This window comes from Lathamus discolor, chromosome 1 (assembly GCF_037157495.1).
Source record: "Lathamus discolor isolate bLatDis1 chromosome 1, bLatDis1.hap1, whole genome shotgun sequence".
Classification (NCBI taxonomy): Eukaryota; Metazoa; Chordata; class Aves; order Psittaciformes; family Psittacidae; genus Lathamus; species Lathamus discolor.
In genome coordinates, this window is record NC_088884.1 from 131976334 (window position 1) to 131997575 (window position 21242).

A 21242-nucleotide genomic window follows, 5' to 3' on the forward strand; every position below is an offset into this window, starting at 1 on the left:
AAATGCATCTTAAGTGCTGAAAAATAAGGTACTGGGTGGAATGAAAATAATTCATGGCGGTGGTCTTCATAGTAGGAGAACTCATGCAGTTAAATTAAAATGTGAATGCCAAATTTCCAGCATGTACAGAAAATTCTTTGGAAAATTATTGCTAGCTCATTTTTTTAGATGAAATGCCTCCTTTATGATGTATTAAAAATGCATTTCCACTTCAAATTGAGGCCAATATTATTTTCCTCTTTGAACAATAATAGCAGATATTAAGTATTACATGTTGATAGTCAACCATTTGTTGAACAGTAAATTGCTTGTTTTTCGTGTGGTCTTTGTGTTGTATGTCATGTTATAGATATATATAAACATATTAGAGTTACTGTGGTGTGTTACAAGACATGTTCTTGTGAGACCTATGCAGTGGAGATGCAAAACAAATGTTTTGCATCTTCTTAATGTTTCTTAATTTTCAAAGGATCCCAGAAAAGACATATAGAGAAGGTCTTTAGAGATTAAGTAGTACACCATCCTCCCCTCATGCATGATCAAGAACCCCTGTTATTCATGACTAGATTTTCTCTAGCTTGTAGCAACAGAAGTTCTACAGTCACCTTGTATGAGCTATTCCAGTGCTCAATGATCTTTACCACTACAAAGTTTTCACTTGCCACTGACTTAATCTTTCCTGCAGTTTAATTCTAGTACTTCTTGTGCTACCTACCGTGGAAATAGAAAACATGGAGAGGAGAAGTTAGGCTTTTATTGTTGTCATTGGCTTTTTCTTTTTTTTTTTCACTTTCTGTAGTCACCCTTCATATATTTGATACTCTTTTCACATCACAGTGTGATATTAGTCAATTTTGACTCAGTTTCCACTTTTTTCTTAGCTGATTTGTTTGTAAAGACCAGGAAGGGCAGATGATAACACCGAAGGAAGAGTACTGTATGTACAGGGCTTGCAAGAAAAGATTAGGAGGAGAGGATAAGAGCTAAAGCTGAAATAAGTTATTGAGAGAAGAGCTGGAAGAAACAACAGAAATCAGTGCAAGTGGAAGAAAGAGCAGCCCAAATGGTAGGTACTCATCTGGGCACCTGGAACTAAAAACATGATGGAGCACGCAGACACCCCTTTCAGGTCCATACGACCATATCCCAGGATCTGAAGATTAATGAAGTATGGTGCAGAAACAGGCTACTTAACTTTTTGTGTGCTAATAAGTTGTAGAGTTGTCTGAAGCACAATGCTGCCCTAGCATGAATGTGCTGCACTCAGACTTAGGCTTGCCACACGCCTCTGCTATGATTTGCAGCTCTGCATGGGTGTACCAGTCCAAATTCTCAGCCTCATGACTGTAATTCCACTCTTTTCCCCACTGATTTTACAAACTGGTAAATTTTGTCTCCCAGTTATGTCTTTGCTCAATTTTGCCCACAGAGGACATGTACAGTGTATTGTGAAGTTAGTGGTTTGGTGTCTTGCCTTCTTCTTCATGTTCTGGCTTCCATTTCCATAGTTTTCCCTTTCACAAAAGTGACATAAAAGGCAAGCTGTTGTAAAAAAAATGCAGGTACGTGTTTCCTCCAATATCCTATAGTTCCCATTAACTGTTATAATTTGTTGTATTTCTTTCCTAGACTGGGGCATTTGCAGGTCTTCTATTTCACTTAGGGTGTCAGGTGGAATTGCTGCATTAACTTCAATTCACCTAGTACTTAAAAATTTTACTTCTCTACTTGATTCCTCATATTTTTCAGGTGTGATCTCAACTTGTGCTTTATGGAGTGCTTGCCACACTGCTGTTGCTGCTTCCCCTACATTTCAGGGGAACCTCCTCCAACTAGAATATCATTTATACGCTGGTACAGTTTCACATTCTAAGGAAGTGAGATTGTTTGTAGAAGTTCAGCAAGTGCAGCATGAGCAATTGTGGGTGAATGTTTATAGGCCTGTGGAAGTCTGTTAAAGGTATATTATATACAGACCCAAGAAAGAGCAAATTTTCTTTTATCCTCCTCTTGTAAGAAGATCTTATAGAGCATACGTTTTACATCTAGTGCTGCCATCCTTGGGTGTGTGGCTGCTTGTGGTTGCTGTAGTGTGGCTGTTAGGGTTGCAATATTGGGTACTGCATCTATTAGTGGGGCAGTCTTGGCATTTAAGCACTAGTAATCAATTGCTAGTCACCATCTCCCATCCTGGTTTTGGACTGGCCAAACCAGTGAGTTATATGAGGAGTGGGCTCTGGAGATGATTCGTCATTTCTCCAAATCAGCTATGACCTCAAAAATTCCCTTTCATGCTGCAGCAGAAATTGTTCATTGTGGTACATCAGTAATCTTTGAATCAGAGAGTGCAGGTGCTGTGTGGAGCAGGTGTATCATCGCCTCCTAGTTTTCATTAGGATTAAGGTCAACATTTGAACCAAAGAACCACATGCTGCCATCAGGAAGGTGCCAGGTTTGGCTGTTCACAGAACAGCCAAGTTATTTCCATTGTGACCTTTGACCATGAAGCAAGCAGATAACATGCACTTCTTGCCTGGGAGCCATAAATTATCTTTTCCAGTTTGGCAGATAACACTTGCTCTGTTTATGCTTTTATGATTTTAACTGTTTGATGTTCAGATTGTACACCCAGAGTCTTGATGTCCTCTTGTGTTTGTGCTCCCACACCTATTAGGAATTTTATCAGTTGTCACTGAGGCTCAAGTGGAATTGGAATGTATTTGGCTTTAAGGATGGGTCTAACCTCATACTGAGCAGAATCTGAGGGAAACAAAGAATCACCTTCCCACAATTTGCTGTTGTTGGGGTCACCCCTTATGTTCCCATTCCATTTCATCCCAATTCATTTCCTATTCTGTACAATGTCAGGGGAATTGGGAGGCTCATAAGCATCATACAAGCTTTTCTTCCAAAGTTAGTTCTTTCTTCTTCCTGTAACTGTTCCTGCAGCTGCTCAATTTACAAAGATAGTAATAATTTGGCTGCTTTTCTGCCTTCTGTTTCTTCTCTCAGATCTGCTCTTCCGCAGCTTTCCAATCATGCCAGTTATCACGCTCCCATTATTCTGAGAATCTGGGGCTTGGAATTATTCCATGCTTTTATAAGTAATCAGTGATATCACCTGCCAAACTGCCAACTACACCAACTTGTCACGAGGAGAGTGGCTTAGGATTGCTTAAAGAGTGCTCATCAAAGGTATTAGCAACAGTAGTTTTAATATGATTTCATAAATGAGTGACTTAAGAGTTCAATGGCAAGATTAACCATGCCAAGTGCAAGAGCCTACACCTGGGTCAGAGCAGTCCCAGGCACAGCTACAGGTTGGGCAGAGAAGAGATTCAGCAGCCCTGAGGAGAAGGACTTGGGGGTATTGGCTGATGAGAAAATGAACATGAGCTGGCTTCAGTGTGTGCTCACAACCCAGAAAGCCAACCGTATCCTGGGCTGCATCAAAAGGAGCGTGACCAGCAGGTCGAAGGAGGTGATCCTGCCCCTCTACTCTGCTCTTGTGAGACCTCACCTGGAGTATTGTGTGCATTTCTGGTGTCCTCAACATAAGAAGGCCATGGAACTGTTGGAACAAGTCCAGAGGAGGGCCACAAGGATGATCAGGCAGCTGGAGCAAGGGCTGTTGATCCTGGAGAAGAGAAGGCTGCGTGGAGACCTCATAGCAGCCTTCTGGTATCTGAAGGGGACCTATAAGGATGCTGGGGAGGGACTCTTCATTAGGGACTGTAGTGATAGGACAAGGGGTAAGGGTTCAAGCTTAAACAGGGGAAGTTTAGATTGGATATAAGGAGGAAGTTCTTTACTGTAAGAGTGGTGAGGCACTGGAATGGACTGCCCAAGGAAGCTGTGAATGCTCCATCCCTGTCAGTCTTCAAGGCCAGATTGGACAGAGCCTTGGGTGACACAGTTTAGTGTGAGGTGTCCCTGCCCATGCAAGGGGGGTTGGAACTTGATGATCTTTAGGTCGTTTCCAACCTTAACTATTCTATGATTCTAAGATTCACTCTAGTACTTATGGATGATACATACAAAGGAAAATTGAGGTAAAATCAAGCTAAAATGGCTAATACAGAAACCAAATGCACAGAAGAGTAAGGGAGACCTCCCATTGAGTCATGAGTTTCAGAATAGACCCCCGTGCTTTCTAAACTCCTGATGAAGCCTAAGTGTGCCAGGTCTAGTCATAGGCTCAGGTGTGGTCAATGATTTCTGCCTAATGGAATGGACCAAAGAGAAATCAAGGTAAAATCAAGCTAAAATTATGGGTATAGAAACTGAAGGTGTGAAAGGGTAAGGGAGACCCTCCCACTGAGTCATGAGGTTCAGAGTGGACCCCACTGCTTTTGAAATTCCTGGTGGAGCTTAGGTGCAGCTGAGTCCAATCTTAGTCTCAGAGTTGGTCAACAGTGTATGTCTAATGGAAGAGATGCAGGGAATAAGGAAATCCTCCTGTTGAGTCACGAGGTTCAGAATAGACCCCCTCGCTTTCTAAAGTCCCAACAGAAACTAAGTGTAACTACCTCTAGTCTTACTGTCAGACTTGATCAATGATTTAAATCTAAAGGGTTATAAGTGTACAAATTCACCACAGAGGGGATTTTTACATGGCTTTCACCTAGCAGCAGCCTGCAGTTTTAAGGCAGATCTTCACATTTGCAAAATGAGTCAACAGGATTTATTACACTTGCTGTAGTAATTTATACACATAAACACACGCACACACACAAAGACATACTGAGATACCTGTTAAAAATCTCCCTTGAGTTTATTGAAATATTAACATCAAATGGCTTGTTTTTTCTGAACAGGTGAGGGCAGATGTGTAGAATGGTATGATCTTAGGAAATCTGAGGAAATTACTATTTCCACTAAATTTGAGAAATCACTATAAACCAATATTCTTGGATGTTAATAGGTGATGTAGACTCCCTGAGGCTTGTTCCTAGTACAACATCACTTTTTCAGTCATTCCTGTTGGTTGAGTGCTGCTTATAGAAAGGTTCTTTTTACGCAAATACCGTCTATAGCACTCCTGAAGCTTTTGCGCTTCTGCTGCATGAGTAACACCCTTCTTCTCTACATGGTTCACCATTGAACTGTAAGCATGAGCATTTTGGTTTTGAACTTGTGCCAAACACTTTGAATAAGGAACAAAACATACTCAAAAGATCACCCAGTGTGACTGGGGAAGGAGGGAGGAGCAGTGAGGAGCATCCCATGGGGGATGAGGAGAAGGTATAGAAGGGAAAAGACAAAGGTATGTCAGATTTAGAGCTGCTTCTTTCTTCTGGGTTTCCTGGGATTTGGCTGCTGATGACCTGATGCCATTAACTTTACATAATACCTGTAATTTTATGAGCTGTCTTGTTGGAAGAACACATAATTCGTATTGGATGAGTACACCTATAATCCAAAAATTTTAGACTTCAAAGAGTCTAAAACTTTAAGATGGGCAGAATGGGCTTGTGGAAGCACTGAAATAACTATAAACATGAAAAAGAGATGGAATAAAGAGGTTGTATATTACTTTGGAGTAAAGTTGTTCTGCTTATTTACAGAAAGGTTTGTATGGCTCTCAGTAAGCCTCTGGTTTCTTTAACATTCTCTGCATGTTCAGCTAAAATTTCAGGGAAAAAGAGAAGCATTTTCATGAATTCTAAAATAACTTTCAGTAGTTTTCTCACTAGGTGGCACTTTTGCTCTAATTTGTTTTATGTTTGAAAGCTATGGCAGGGAAATTAACTTTTTCTAGCATAGCTTTGATTAGAGTAAGTGTGATTAGCACATCTAAGAAGGATATATTCATTCCTATAGCTGATAAATAACAGTACATAATTAAATTAGCGTCTTCATTTGTAGAACTGAGAGCTTAAAGACAGCAGATATGTTTAGCTCCACTTTTCTGCATGGCACAGGGAAATTATGAGAGAGCAGGACATGAACACTGACAAAATCAAGATAAGCAAGTGCTGTTTGGCCACAGTTCCCTGCCTATGGAACCCCATAGTATTTCACATTTTAATAAATAGACATCAAAAGCACTGAAAGCCACAGTCAAGGCCCTGAGCACATCTGCTCACTCTGGGGTGCTTTGGCTTGAGGCCAGCTTTGGCACGGAGCACTTGTCTGGCCCTGAATCACAGAACTGGGGGAGACAGTGAGGGAAACCTCATCTGGGTGAGCTATGTGTGAGCTTGGCCCTCACACGCTGCCGTGCTTTGCAGTCAAAAGCAAACTTAAGCTGTATTTTAATAATATATAAATGGTTCTTATCACCAAAAATATACCTAGCTGTTAAGAATTCCTTTGTCAGATTTTCATGTCTGGAAAAATCCATGGTGAGATTGTTTAAAATGAGTAAATTGCTCATGTCCTTGTCCTGCCATTGGGTAGAGATGACAATCTGAACTGTTAGTCTCTAGCATTTGCTCAGGACACAATCAAAGGGGATTGTGCCAAATTGTGTCCCACGTGCTACAGGTTATCAAGAAGCAGAAAGATAAATAATATCTTGCTCTTCTACTACAACTCTATTACTTCAAAGTGCTTCATGATCTTAGTAAAACTTGCACCAGTCAGGAAGAAGAAGTGATGTTCTTTATGCGCATCAGTGAACAAACCAAAGGTTTAGAGATATTTGTGAATTAAAGAAGAACTAATGGCCTTAAGTTAAAGCAAGAAAGACGCTGAGAAAAACTGACTGGGGCAAAGAGAGTGAAGCAGGGGGCAGCTGAGAATAATGTGGAACTTCCACCAATGGAAGTATTTAGAGTTAGGTTACACCGTGGTGTAACTGGCTCTGCCTGCACAGGGGAGGTGGACTGAACAATCTTCCTTCCAGCTGCTGATTGTCATCATCAACAATGATACAAAATCATGGGTTTGTTTTTTTTTCCTATAATACATGTGTCTTTTTTGACCTTAAAATATCATCAGAAGAATATTTGTGTGTTTATTTTTCTTACCCATTCTTTAGTTGGTTTAGTCCTTTCATTCTCCTGCAGAAAACAAATTTTTTTATTATGGACTTATTTTCCTTCCCTGCAATTTTGTTCATTCAGAAAGCTCAAGCCCGTTTAAAATCATAATAAAGTGAAAGGAATAAAGAGAAGATAATATAGGACTAAACATGACTAATATAAAGACGTGAGTTAGTTGTGCTAGCTCAGTAAATACCTTGGCCTGAGCTGGTTGTAGCTTGATTTAACAGCTGTGCAGTGGTCAGTGACTTCTCTCTGACCTGTTGTAGCTTGAGCAATGCAAAACTGTATGCAGTAAGGGCCAAGGAACCCTAGGGAACCAGTGTGTAACAAACAGCAGTTGCTTGGGGTAGAAAGGCTGAGGAGGCATCTTTCAAACTTCAGCTGGGAAGAAAAGAAAAAAGAAGCAGACTATGATAAAAAGAATAAAAAAATAACTTCAAGTGGATAGAATCATAGAATAGTTAGGGTTGGAAAGGACCTCAAGATCATCTGGTTCCAACCCCCCTGCCATGGACAGGGACACCTCTCACTAAACCATCCCACACAAGGCTTCATCCAACCTGGCCTTGAACACCGCCAGGGATGGAGCACTCACAACCTCCCTGGGCAACCGATTCCAGTGTCTCACCACCCTAACAGGAAAGAATTTCATCCTTATATCCAATTTAAACTTCCCCTGTTTAAGTTTTAACCCATTACCCCTTGTCCTGTCACTACAGTCCCTAATGAAGAGTCCCTCCCTAGCATCCCTATAGGCCCCCTTCAGGTACTGGAAGGCTGCTATGAGGTCTCCACGCAGCCTTCTCTTCTCCAGGCTGAACAGCCCCAACTTCCTCAGCCTGTCTTCGTACGGGAGGTGCTCCAGTCCCCTGATCATCCTCGTGGCCCTCCTCTGGACTTGTTCCAGCAGTTCCATGTCCTTATTTGGGATCCCCACCATGAACATCATACTCCGAATCACCTCCTAGTGAAGGACTGATGATGCTGATAGTTGCTGTATACACAACACCCATCCACCCTATTCCCCTTGAAAGCCTCTCAAGATAGCCTGAAACCATTGACCTTAGGACTCAAGGGGACATGGGAAAGGCAAACACACACCAGAGAAAAGGATTACGTTATAGAAGACCTATTTTCTTTCTACAGCATTTTTTCCTGTGTTATTAATGAAGCTTTTCTGTGTTAATTAGAACACATGGATTATTAGGCTGTTAAATTTGTTTAGCTGGACTGGCAATACATTTTGAATGTGTATATGTGGTGCTTCTGCTTTTGCCTACAATAAGATTTTATTCAATATGATACTAAGTAAATGGATATTTACCTTGGGTTATGGAAGCATGAAATGGAAAAGTAGAAAACCTTATGAAGGTGGTAGCAGAACTTTGGTTTGGAGTATTTTATTCATTAAACAACAAGAAAAATCACTTCTTTGCAACTCTTTCTGTTACTTCTGTACTCTTAGATTACTATGCATAACACAATGGAAACTCATCTTTGTTAGCTTCCTGGTGTTACCTAATGAAAACACATTGGTAAAATAAGTAACTCATAGGGTCCTTATAAATACAGTTGATACTGACTTACTGATTTTTGTACTTGGTATTATTTTCTAATTTTCTGCAGAATGTTTTGTATCTGATATTCCTTTGAAAGCTGCAGCCACTAGATGCATAGGTCTGGGTGGGAAGGTCACCTTTGTACGTAGAAAGTACATTTCTGTCTCCTGTGGTTACAGAGAAAAAAGCTGAAAAACATGACTTATGGCCATCCTAGAGGCTTACAAGCTACCATTAGTATTTGAAAGCAGTTTTTCTGGACAAAAATTCTCCTAACATGAAAGCTTTTTTCCATTATTTTCAGAGATCTGACTCTCACCTGTCACGTGTGTGGCACTGACAATATTATGCAAATCCTAAGACAAGATGAAGGGTAAATCTCCTGAACTAAAAATGTAGGCCAAATGTTCCATCAGAACTTCAATTCAGCAAAATCTGACCTGAACTTCTGGTATTCCCTTTTAGATATAACACAGAATTTTGTAAATGATTTGTCACTGACATCGATTTCTCCAAGGTCAATGTACACTGCTGAAATACTCTAAACCTGAGAGCAGCCTCAATAAGCAAGCTACAGATGATATGCCAGTGTTTGGCATTACTTTTCTATTCCAGAAATGAACTCTATCAACACTATCCAGAATACAGATAGATAGATAATATTACCTTGAGAGTAGAACATGTGGAAAAGAGATAGGTAAGGGTAATCTTGCAATTAAAATTGGGATTTGAAAGAGCTGATTATTTGAGGCATGTCTCTTACTCTTTCTTTGCTTCAAGACTATCAATTATGATGCCTCTCTACACTTCCTTGCTCTGGCCTGGCTGGAGGAAGTCTCCAATGTAAATAACAACACTGTTTTATCATTAGGTAATTTTAGGAATGTTTTCAACTGCTGTTTCTGTGCTTAGATGGAGAGACTCCGAATAGTGATTTTCACGTATGTGTCCTGGGTTCAGCAGTAGCAGTCATTTTTCTCCTTCTTAGTACCTGGTGCAGTGCTGTGTTTTTGACTTTCAGCCTGGGAACAGCGCTGATAACACCAATGTTTTAAGTTGCTGCTCAGTAATGTTTACTCTGACCAAGGACTTTCTGAGTCTCATGTTCTGCCGGGGGGGAGGGGAAGCTGTGAGGGAGCAGAGACAGGACACCCAACCCGAACTAACCAAAGCGGCATTCCATACTGCAGCACATCATGCCTGGTATATAAACTGGGGGCAGTTACCCAGAAGGGTTAGATCACTGCTCGGGATGGGCTGGGTATCTGTCAGCGCGTGATGAACGGTTGTATTCTCTTCCCTTGTTATTTCCCTTATCATTATTAGTATTGGTGGTAGCAGCTGTGGGTTTGTGTTATACCTTAAGTTACTGGTCTGTTCTTAACCCGTGGGAATTACATTCTTTCGATTCTCCTCCCCATCCCTCCGGGAGAGGGGGGAGGAAGGGGAAGTGGACAAGCGGCTGCATGGTTCTGGGCTGACAGCTGGGCTTAAACAATGGCAATTTATGACACTGTGATGACCATCTACAATACTTTAGGGCAGAGATTACAGAGAGATAACTCATGTTTCCTAAATGCGTTGTCTGAACACAGGGGATACCCGCGGCAAAATGACTTGTACCTTCCCCGTGAGTGAGACACTTCTTTTTCAGTGAATTTCTTTTAGAACCTTATTGCTTGCAGACACATGTGGCACCAAAACAGGCTTGTTTTTGGTGCATATTTTGATGCAGTGCAAAAGGTTACTTCATAACATATCTAACACATGATATTTGATTTATTCTACCAAACATCTAGATTATATCCTATGAATTTAATGGAAAGGATTTAGTATGCTATTAAGAATGCAATTTCTTAGTAGTACCAAGTGTTACAGGATAACCAATCATTATGAATGGACTGAGCATAACTGTTGGACTTGACATCACATGCCGGACATTCCCCCATATTTGAAGAAATCTGTGTCTGGCCCTGATAGGTACTGATGAGTACTCTTTGAGTACAGCTCACTTCTCTAACTCTTACCAATCTGATTCTTGTTTTATTCATCTCTAGGTACAGCATTGAAAAATGTTTTAAGGACAGCTGAATGGGCATTGAAGGGCTTTTGATGAGTTAAAAATGATGTTTCAAATAGAGGTACAATTATGTTTTCTTAGGATAGATTGGAAGAACAAAAGAAATGAATAAATTTTCTAGGCTATTATAAAATATTCAATTCTGTAGTGAAATGGATTATTTCTACCAGGATGAAAGAGAAGTGATGAATGTAGAGGATAATGGACAAGTTCTTCATGTGCATGTGTTGGCATCTTTTGCAGAAAATAACTAGTCTGTATATTTATTATTTTTCAGAAAATAGCATAAGAATGTACATTAAACTATCAATATTAAAACAGCTGTTGTCACTTTACCGAAATATATGTCAGAGATGAATAGTGGACTTGTGTTTCAGATGCTGTGATCAGTTTTGTAAATAATAGATCTGCTGCTTTGTTCAGCGTTGATTATGCATCTTCTTTGTAATGTACAGTCAAAGACATTTTCACTGGTTGGGGTAATTTAATTTTCCATTTCATTAATGTTTAGTGTATGAAACATTACCCAAGAATCAAAAGGTTTTTCTAAGCACAATAAAGAGAGCAAAAGGGGTTGTGGCAATTTGTAGAATGAATACATAGTCCAGTCAGCTTTGTAACATCTATAGGCAACTTTTGCTTTGAAACACTACCTGTTAAATTTGTAAGCACATGAGAAGCACACAGAAAAAAAATCTCTAAGTAAAGACTAAGTACTGGGAGAGATGATAACTGGATTATTGTACCTGGTAACTCTTCTAGATATGGCATTATATGTGCTTTTGTTGTTGTGTTCTGCGGCTAGGCTAGTGGGATAGAAGGTAAGCAAAAAACAAAGTGGATTTTTGAATGTTCTTTATTTTTTGACTGGAAACATTGTTAATTAGAAGATTATGACATTTTCATTATGTATATTAGAAAATATTAATTTTATATGAAGTTGGTTTTCTTAACACTTGAGCTCAGTTTTATTTTAAGAAGTGTCAATTTTTCAGGCCACTGGATAGATCAGACCATTGTAAAATTACTTTTTTTAATGAATTATTCTTTTTAAATTTTGATGCTGCTCAGTTGTTTCTCATGATTAAATGCAGATTTTCTTCTAGAAAGACTCTAGGCAAAAAGAAATGGTAATGTTTTGATTCATAAATTATATTTTTTTTTATTCCATCCATTTTACTGAACAAGGAACACCTGACCATGTACTTCCTAGTGCAGGAAATAGCTGACATTTTGAAAATGCCGTCAAAATCTTGTTTTGAACCCACCTTGGCAAATTTCTATTATTACTTATGTGTTTATTTTTCTGGCTGTATCCACAAGTCTCAGGTAAGCACACCATGCATGCATATGAGCCCTCTAAGGGGTGACAAGAAACCCTGAATTTTCAATCACAACATGGCTGTTATAAATTCGAAAAATTTCTTAATACTGGACTATGAAGCAGCTACCTAAAGATGGGAGCAGGCTTCTTGCTTGCCTCACAGCCTGCTTGTGAACAGCTCTTACCTGAGGCACACACAGAAGTTGCAGACGGTGATGCTATTGACAACTGACTTACAGAAAAAGAAAAAAAATGAGTGATGTATGTGGAGTTTCAGTGTGTCTGTTAGGTCTCAGCTTTGACCACATAGTTTTTATTTGGTAAAGCCATTATGGTCTCTGATAAACTCCTCCTCTATATATTGCATGCAGTTGTAAGAATATAAGCCTAGACAACTACATTAAATAACCTTTCAATCTTTTACACTTTTATTTATCATCACTTTATCACCTGGCACTAGCACCCTCAACTCAAAGATCATTTTTTTAAATCAAAGTGTTCTTTGTACCTGAGAGGCTGAGTTGCTTACCCGCTACCATATGAGTTTATGGAGACGGTAAAAAGCATAGCAAAAAATTTTGTCTGAGAGGATTAAATATGTATCTGCTGAAATAATTATTTCTTAAAGATAAAATGAGAAATTGGCAGACCCCTTTGATATCAGGGAAAGAGTTAGAAGGAACTGGATGCTGATGTTAAGCAGTACATGTAGAAATATTGGCCCTTCCAGTACAATTTTAAACTGTAGAAAAGATTAAAATTTATGGCTCAACGGAAGATTGATGAAAGAGCTTAAGAAAAAAAATAAAATAAAATTACTGACGAGAATAAAGAATGGGGATAGTCTGTGAGGGCTAAATACCGTTTGGTAGTTGATGTATGCAAACATACAATAAGGCAAGCGAAAGGAGAAGATGAAGTACTGCAGACTTTTGGACTTTTAACTGTTGCATAAGTACAAGAAAAAGCAATACTTTAAAAAGAGAAAAAATACAGAGGTCTGACTGTCCATCAGCTATATATTAACTTACATAACTTATATAAGCTTATATATAAACATATATAATGCAGAGACAAAATGAAAGAGTAGCAGTACAAATTGTACTTTGTTGATGGAAGTTCAACATTCAAGGAAGCACAATAAGGAGCACCACTGCTTGTGGTTACTCTGGCACTTTTTCAAAACATACAGATGCCAACTTTAACTGCCTCAGTTACATTTCAGCCAGGGCTACATTTTCATTCTCCTTATCTACCTTTTATTTGAAGTTTCTTTTGAAGAATTTTCCTTTTATTTCTTGTCTGAAAGCCAGCCTTGAGATGTCATAAGAAAGAAATGGATGTTGTGGCCTCTCAACCCAGAGTCAGAGCAGTTCAGATGTGACTGAGGTGATCCATATATATTAAGCAGAACATTCCAGCTGGAGTGGATTCAGAGGTAAAGTCTAATGACTATAAAAGTAGCTGATGCTGAGTTGAACAGCTTGGGACTCACTATAACGAAAGGGAGATTCTGGCCTTCTTCAAGCCAGTGAGTTGTTCACCTCTACCTTTTAGTGAAGCCAGAGCTTCTCTCTGCAGCATATTATCTTATATCTTCTCTATGCTGCAAAGTGGCATCAACATAATAATTTATATAAGCTCTGCTGTATTACAGGAGAGGGCTGCAGTCTGTGTTACTGTAAATGATCCCTGAGCCAGGTCTGTGTGAAATGGAATGTCTGGTTGGTGCCATGGGCTGTCCAGTGTGCTGCAAAGGCCCCCCCCTGGGGTCCAGGAGCAATTTAGCGTTCTTCCAGAGTAAATTAGTTTCGCTGAATAGCAAGACTAATTAGTCTCTATTCAGCACAGTCCTGATGCAACAGAATTCTCACTTGCTTATTTTGGTGCTTATTCGGATCTTGGGTGCTTATTCATCACGCTAAATTGCACTGCACCAGTATGCCTACAGCGCAGAACCTTCCCCACTGCCTACACAAGCAACCATGAGCTGTGCTTGATAAGTGTCTCTTTTCAATTATCTGTAGTTTGTCAGTTACCTTTCTCAGCACACGAACTTTCATCATTACTTATTCAGCAGAGCTTCTGTCTTTCATCTGACCTTGTCTGTGTTGGCTGAATAAGTTGGATGTTCATTTAACTGAATGAACATTTGTTAGCTGTTACATTACATTTAAGTGCAAGAAACATTTTTAAGAATTCAAAGAAGAATTAATTAAATCCGTTCCTGGGTGATATAGCACATGTCCTCAGATACACATTTTTTATATCTTCTGTACTTGCTAGCCGAACTGCCTTTGGAAATTAAGAAGTTTATGTCAATAGCCAGGTGCCTGACTGAACCAGCTCAATTTCACCAGGATAGTACACTGAAGTAAGCTTTAAAAATCAATGCTGAACGCTTCACTAGATATGGTATAACTTTTGGATGAAGGGAATTAGCTCAAAGTCTCCACATCTCACCAAAGTATTTTATATATCTGACCTAGGACAGCCATCTTCTCTGAAAAACCTAACTTCAGAGATTTTCCTTTGTGGATCGGATGGCTGTTAAAAACTTTTCTGAGGTTTAATGCCCCGTTATAGAATCATAGAATAGTTAGGGTTGGAAAGGACCTCAAGATCATCTAGTTCCAACCCCCCTGCCATGGGCAGGGACACCTCACACTAAACCATCTCACACAAGGCTTCATCCAACCTGGCCTTGAACACCACCGGGGATGGAGCACTCACAACTTCCCTGGGCAACCCATTCCAGTGTCTCACCACCCTAACAGGAAAGAATTTCGTCCTTATATCCAATCTAAACTTCCCCTGTTTAAGTTTTAACCCATTACCCCTTGTCCTGTCACTACAGTCCCTGACAAAGAGTCCCTCCCCAGCATCCCTAACCATAATGACGCATACATCAAGACTTCCTCATCTTCAAAACCATGAAGAAACATTGGATAAGACAGAGAGACCTTGGACTTGAGACTAGGACCAGGTCTTGAGCAAGTAGGAGGGGAATGGTTGGTCCACAGGTCTCATAGTGACATAGTCTGAGTCTGTGCTGTGCTTCCAATGTGTGCGAGCTTGGAAGTGCTTGCGGGTCCCTTGGGTCTGATGTAATATTTACTTTCTAGGCATATCCTTTACCTATTTTTATGCCTAAAGAAGTTTGCCTGATAAAGAGAAACAAAACAAATAATTACAGGACTTCTGATAATTTCGCGAGATTCAGCGGCACTGAAATTAGTCTTAGAACATAAAATTGTGAAGCATGGATGGTTTTGAGGGCTTTTGGTGAATAAATGTCACTATGCATGCTTAAAGATAATTAATAATACAATTCAGAAATGTAACATTCGTAGTATTAGAAGGAAATCCTAAAGATTTATCTGGTTACAAGACTGTGTGAGTTATCAGGTGATTACTTTTTAAACTTTACTGTAATGGTGGCTTAGTCTGGAAAAATTAATCACGTGGGTGTTCTCATCCTGTATTCTTAAAAACTACATTTTGAATAGTGTTTTTAGGGCAGCTGGGATGCCATGTTTAAAACTATTGTCCTTTGATAAATGTCTTGGAAATAACCATCAGCAAAAAAACCTGAAGCATGTTATTGGTCTTTAAACTATTTGAATCTGGGGAACTTTCTTAAATTCACTATACATTAATACCAGATTAAGTTTTAAATACCTACCAATTTTGGATGGTTTATTTATACCTGTTAACTTTTTGAGATTTTTTTTTTCAAAAGCTTTTTGAAGCTTTGGGGGATCCTTACTACTTTTCACAGCAAATGATTGTAAATAAATACTTGAAGAAATGTAGTAACAGCCATGTGACATGATACAAGTTGTAACTTAAAGGTATGCTGCATTTTGCAGCTATTTTTCTCGGTGAAAATAATTCCCCCTCTCTCTTGCAGTTTTTTTTTTTTTTTTTTTGAAGGATGTGCTTTTGCCATAATCTATTCCTATCTCTGTATCATTTATCCCCTTTTTGTTCCTAGAAGCCAACCAGATCCACCTGCATATTTCAGCTTTGGAAATCACATCATAATTTTCAACATGAATTATGTTTCTTGTCAAAAAGTCCCCATCTTTTCACAGTCCTCAAAAAAGGGTTTTGTTTTTTTAAGAAAACTCCATTGCTATAGTGCTAAAAAAGAAAATCCTTTTGAATAACTTCTTTCCCCGAAGAACTGCAGGGGCAATTGTATGCACGTTTTAAAAAAGATTGGCATCTTTCTCTCCTGATCTCTCCTCTACACAATCCTACAGCTTGCAGCATATCTGACGTCCTGGTGACATTTGTACAGGCAATGTAAGCATTGAATTACCTTCCCTTCAACATGATAAGAAGAGATATAAATGATAATACAAAGCCTACTGGATGCCAGTACTGGAAACCAAAGTGATTCCAAAGGATCTACTTGTTTTACTTTGTTATTGTTATACAAATCTACATGAACAAAAAAATTTCATAAAATCCAAACCCAAGGTTTTCCAGAACAAGCAATGGACTATATGTGTGTTGGCTGCTGATCTTTCTGTCTAATAAGACCCATGGAAAAAGAGCAGCTACAAGAAGCTCTGGAAAAGAGGTGCTGTGTGTGTATGAGGTTTTGGGTTTGTGTTTGCTTGTGTGTATGTTCATTTTTGTAAATGAAGTCAGAGTTCTTGCATCTGAAGACCATGAGATAAGCTGCCAGCTTTTTTCCAGAGTCTTTCTGATCACATGAGATAGAAACCCAGATGGTAATTCTAAGTGTGGTAATTTAATTCTATTTAGATATCTGTTTCCCCTACAAATCCCTGGGAATTATAGAATGCACAATTAGTCTATATGAATCTTCCCCAGCTACACAGTACAAAAAGCTGTCCTTCAACTAATGAATTCACATTTTATTTGACAGATGTGGGATTGTATCCCAATTACAATTAAGCATGTTTGCTTAAAAAGGAGCAGTTCACCCATTTATCTAGTTGCATATATATCCAGAAACTCAGACTTCCTTTCCTTTTTAATACCAGCCCTTGCGTTCCTAGGTTTCTTTCTCTGACAGTGGAAGAAGCAGACAGTTACAAATTTAAAATATCTGAGTTCTTTATTCATTTCTTAATCAAATCCTAATGGACAATGACAGGAATAATATATGTGACAAAAAGACTTTTCATCTTTTCTAGATTTCTTTGATGTTTCTGGAATCTGTTTTAACTTGGAAACACCAAATTTCCTGAAGACACTCTCAGGCATGTAGGAAGTCCTTGACTACTAGAGTAGAAAACTTTAGTTTGAATAAGCATGACTTTCAAGGATACCACTTAAAATGAGGTATTTTTTCATAATCCTACAGAATGGCGGATTAAGGCAGGCTGAAAATAGGGCAGAAGATTTTTTTCATTTCTTACAACACTGGAAAAATAACACCAAAATACTGAGGTTGGTTTCAAAACACTACTTTTTTTTTTTTTTCCTTTTTGAATTTGGTTAATTTACAGTCTTTTTAATGCTTGAGTTTATATTTTTGCCTGGTAACTCTAAATGCTAGGCACTACTTGTGCATTGTTGTTATGGAAGCAGTTCTCACACCAGGGCTCCAGCTTTCAAGGGAACACCAAGTATTGAGACACCTGTGATTCAGGCTGTGAAAACTGAAAATAGTAGATCACAGTTGTGTTTGGATGCATCCTGTGCATTTATTAATAGACAACTTTTTGGCTATAATTAATAATATAATTTATATAAACAGTGCAGACAAATCAGTCCGTGATTCTGCAGCCTCAGGTTTAGTTGGATTTCATTTCTGTGGCTGGAACTGACTGTTTCAGTTAAATGTTAGTAATCTAAACCCCTTAATCAATCCCCTTTGATTGCCCTGATCAGTAAATAGCTTCTTGAAAGTGTAACAGGCATACAAAATACCTATTCTTTTGCAGTTATTCACTGGGACACAAAACTTTTCTACTATTTAGCACAATCAAAAAGGTCACTGAAGTGTTTGTGAAAGACAATGAGTTGAAAAGACAGTTAATGATTAATTAAAATTCTGAGCAGCCAATAAACTGCTTTACAGGGAAACAAACATTGTACTAACAAGCTCAGACCGTGAGACTTTGCGTATGCAAGAACGCTCTCAAATGCACATACACAGGGATGAATGGAACTGATTAACCATTACTTACAACTTGACAAACAAAATTGGAGTGCTTTACATGTCCCTCTGCCATGACTGAAGCTGAGGACCTCTCAGCCAAGGCATATGTTTACCAACAAGTGTTAGCACATGCAGCAAGACTTACACATGCATGAGGAGCTTATATCAAAGAACTGTGAAAAATTTAAACTTAAAAAGCCTGTCTGTGGAGACAGAGTCCCCTTAAAAATTCCCTGGTCACAAACCAGGCTTTCTGCTGCTTCTTAATAGTTAGCCATCTTATAGATGGGTAATAGTCTTGGGATCAGAGCACCTATCTGGAAAATGGAAAATGGGATCCATGTCCTCCTAATCAGAACATGTTTGAAATCATGAGTCCTACTTCTGTGAGGTATGTCCTAAACACGTCATGGAAGAAATGCTCTCTTGCCCATTGAAGCTGGTCACTATGAAGCAGAGTGTGGTAGAGAAAAGATGAGAAGTTTGTCTTGCTAAACCAGTGCGAGGCAAAGGAAGTTTTTGGTTGTTGCCCCTATCTCTTGTTTACGTATTGAACATTATGGCAGGATAATGTAAAAGAGGTGAGATTTGTAAGATGGTCCGATGGACATTGTTGGATGAACAGATGTACTCCCAAAATCTGGACAGATTTTTAGGTACATAAGCCCTTTATCTAATCTGACACAGAGTATCTGTCTCAATAGGACCGAGTGTCCTGGTTATAATCAAACTGTGTTAAACATAGGTACAAATTAAGGTAGGAGGAGGAATTTAGGATCAGGAGAGAATAGGGTGGGCTAGTAGAAGTGAAAGAAAATGTGAAGGGCATAAAATATGTTTTTCCTTTTAGCTCATGCTGTTTAGTTAAAAATTAGTTGCTCCTTAACATGTCTTTAAAAAGTTCTGGTAAATGTTTGTGGAGGTCCAGTTCTATGGCTCTATGGTTTGAGGTCCTGCTCTGGCTGTGCAGTTCCACCTCCATGATGAACATGTGTCTTATTGTCCTGGGAATCACATAGAAATCAAAGACATGCATGTTTCTCATGAAATGTGGGGGTTATGTCAGGTCTTTGGAACTGAGGCAAAAGGTACTTGTTTTCTATTTTTAGAAAGTTGGATGGGGTTTTTGAGCAACTTGGTCTAGAGGAAGTTCCATCTACCCACGGTGGGGATGTGGAACTAAATGATCTTTAGGATCCCTTCCAAGCCAAACCATTCTGTGATTCTATAATTAGGGTGACAACAGAACTGCTTTCAGTGAAACGGTATGAATAGTTGGGTTTATACCTTGGCACATGAACCAAACTTAAAAAGAATACTCAGGTCAAACTTCAGTGCAAATTTAGCAAGTTTATTTGGTAAATCAAATATGTTTAATTTTCATTCTAACCATTTTTTTATTAAACATGCAAGAAAGCCTGTTGGATTCAAAAGGGTAATTTGCTGAGGGAAGCTGCTGACCTTTCACAGAATGGGGAGGAACAGGGACCTGACCTTCTTGGGAGGGCTCCTGTATCATTAAATGCCATCAGAGTAGGGCTGTCTCTCTCACCTCAAGCATATGCTACATGATATAAATTGCAGGGCATTGCAAGGATTAAGGCTCTTGCCTGTGGCCTGACCTGTATGTTTTTTTATGTTCTTATTTCTGAGTTTGAATAGATAACAACACTGCACTAGCATCTTGTGTTACATCCCCGCTTTTGTGCAAGTGTTCTATTCTAGTGAATGAAGCTTAAAGAGATATTGAATATAAGCAGGGGAGGAGTTTGGGAGAGTTTTTTTCTGGTTTGTGACATTTCTGGATTACGGTGTTCCTGCTTACTCTTCAGTTTAGTTTTAATAAAGTTGTAAGAATTTCTACAGGTATTTAAACGATCAACAGAATTTATAATTTCTTCTACTAAAACCAAGAAAATCTCATTCTTACAAAGAGGTTTTTTTCCTTTTTTTTGCTGACGTGAAAGAAACATAGTGTTGTTTTTATAAACATTAAATGGTCATAGATGCACTCATCTTAAAGTATGTCATCTTATTTAAGTCTATTTTATGACCAGTTTCAATTCCCTGGGAATCATGCATTCAGTACAATATCAAGTTTTGTAATTTGTGAATTCTTTAGTTAATACTTGAACAGAAAGAATGCATTTCACTTTGTAATGTTGTAATGAGAATTTTCACTTTGTTGGAAAATACCCCGCAGTGTTCTGTTAATCCTAGTAATCTTGTTTCTGTACACAGTCTGTTGCAACAGCTTCAGATATGTTTCATATCTTCCAGGCATAGCTGAAGTGCTAAGACCAGAAGAGCTACCATCTTACTCAATTGGAATCAGGCTGTTTCAACTGCTACATCAGGGATGTGAAGTGGCTGCCACTTCGACTGGTTGTGTTGCGGCTGAGTAAGTAGCACGCTTTCCCAAGCAAGTGCAGTAGTTTGGATAATGAACGACTTCATTTTTGAAAATCAGCAAGGAAAGGCTGATTACTAGTTTTACAGGAGAAGAAAGGTGAATGTAAAAATTTATATTGACTCTTTTCTCATATTTTAGCTGGAGCTCCAGATTCTGTGTCATATTGCATCTTTCATTTTTCTCACAAGAGAGGAGAAAGTAAATCCCACAGCTTTTACTTTAGCAGTCTTTAGGAGCCATGGCTGTAAATTTTAGGAAAAGCAAATTCTAAATAATTCAGCCACCCAGCCTAGCAAGACTGTTTGGACTAACTTCACACTTTCAATTCAAGTTACTTTCAGGACTGACTGCACAGTTGAGTTTGAAAGGGAGTGTAGTTTAAACCTTTGTGACTAGCATAACTCACCGCACAAAAAAACCTGAACCTTTCCTTGTTGCGTCAAATACTCCTCATTTTCTCTCCAAGGCAGTAGCTTTCTGCACTATTTTATTCTTTCCTACTACACTGTCTCCTTCAGAACACAGAGAGAGCCCTAACCTCTGCGGACACCTTTGTGTTACTGTGTGGTGTTAATGAAATTTATGTTAAATATTGCAAAATTGCATATTAAGCACATTTGGATTGCTGGCCGCTGACTGGTAATAATATTACACAAAAGGTAGTAAAGAAAGTACATTTGTACACAGTTCGAAGTATTAGGAAATACTTAAGATATGAGGGTCATTGGC